Below are 1639 nucleotides of genomic sequence, written 5' to 3' on the forward strand. Positions count from 1 at the left end.
TCTATCTATCTATCTATATATATATATATCCTCACCAAACTACAAAGATATTTTCCATTTGTACCGCGATTTTCCACAAAGATATCTTGAGAATCTGAGGGACAGTTTTGGCACAAGAAATTCCTTTTACTAAGGGTCAGATTTCGGTACCTGTTCGGGAAGAGAAATCTATCAAGATGACGGAAATAAATCTGTGAAATCTTTCTCTCCGGCAGATCCATATAATTATTTTTAATTTGATATATTAATGGAAAGAGGTTTATAAGTATTTGCTGATTGACTCCATATGTTTGAATTAGGCAGGTATTCGGGAAATATATATGAGAATGTGAAAGCTAAATTGATAGATCGATAGACTTAGATAGATCCATATAAAGTTACCAAAAGCTAACACAACGTGGCTACCAATTTGGATTAATAAAAGATACAGTTATTTCAACAACAAGAACAAAAAGATATTGGCAATTAAAAATATAGCAGTTGACAATGAAAAAATAAGTCCGTTGTCATATTGGAATTTTTGACAATTAGTGCATTTTTTTACTTAGATTAATATTTTGGAGATGTGTTATTATTGCAAATGTCTCTCAGTACAAGTTATTGCAAAAAGGTAACTACCCTTTATTGCTTTTTCAGCCGTACAGTTGTTACTACAATTAAATCTGGTGATAATTATGATATAAATGAAAATAACGAATAAAGATTTAAGTGTGCAATGTGATGATAAGAACAATAACAACACTACTGCTTCTCTCCTAATGGTAATACTAATGATAATGATACTTAGAATAACAATAACAACGACAATGGTAATAACAGTGACAAAAGTGATGGTTATTATAGTAGTTATACCAACAATAATGATAATACTGATGATACTAGTGATTATGACAATATTAATGACAAGTGATCATAATTGTGAGATTAAGAATTATGATAAATCTGATAAGCTGATAATAATAATGATAAAATGAAGAAATTATATTGATTTACTAATAGTTATAAAAAATATATATAACGACACATATTGCAATGATGATCGTTATCATTATGATGGTAATAACAACAATGAAATAGAATAATGATAGAAATATGATGATGGCGTCAACAATGATGCTAACAGTACAATGATATGAGTCATCATGTTTTTAACATATCAGATATAATGGCACCAGAATCATCATCATATCAGAAAATCGATCACTCAGAGAATAACAGAATTATAGCATATATGGTCTATCTCCCCCTCCCCCCTCCCCCCACATTCCTTCCCTATCCCCTCCCCTTCCCCCACACATCCTTGTCCCCTCTTCTCCCCCCCCCTCCCATGTCTCTCCCAGACCCTCCCCCACCTCCACCACACCTCTCTCCTCCTCCCTCCCCTCTCCCCAAATTCGTTCACTCTTCCCCTTTCTTTCTTCCACCCATATCCTTACCTTCTCCCCTCCACCCCCCCTCCCCCCTGACACCTACCTCCTACCCATTCCCCCTTCCCCCATACCACAGCCCCCCTCTCCTTCCCCCACACCCCCTACCCCCCTCCCAAAACACCCCCACTCCTACCCTTCCCTCCCCTACCCTCCCCCCCTTCCAAAAACACCCCCACCTTCCTCTCTCCCCCCTCCCTACCCCCTTCCAA

Source organism: Penaeus vannamei, chromosome 32 (genome assembly GCF_042767895.1).
Source record: "Penaeus vannamei isolate JL-2024 chromosome 32, ASM4276789v1, whole genome shotgun sequence".
Classification (NCBI taxonomy): domain Eukaryota; kingdom Metazoa; phylum Arthropoda; class Malacostraca; order Decapoda; family Penaeidae; genus Penaeus; species Penaeus vannamei.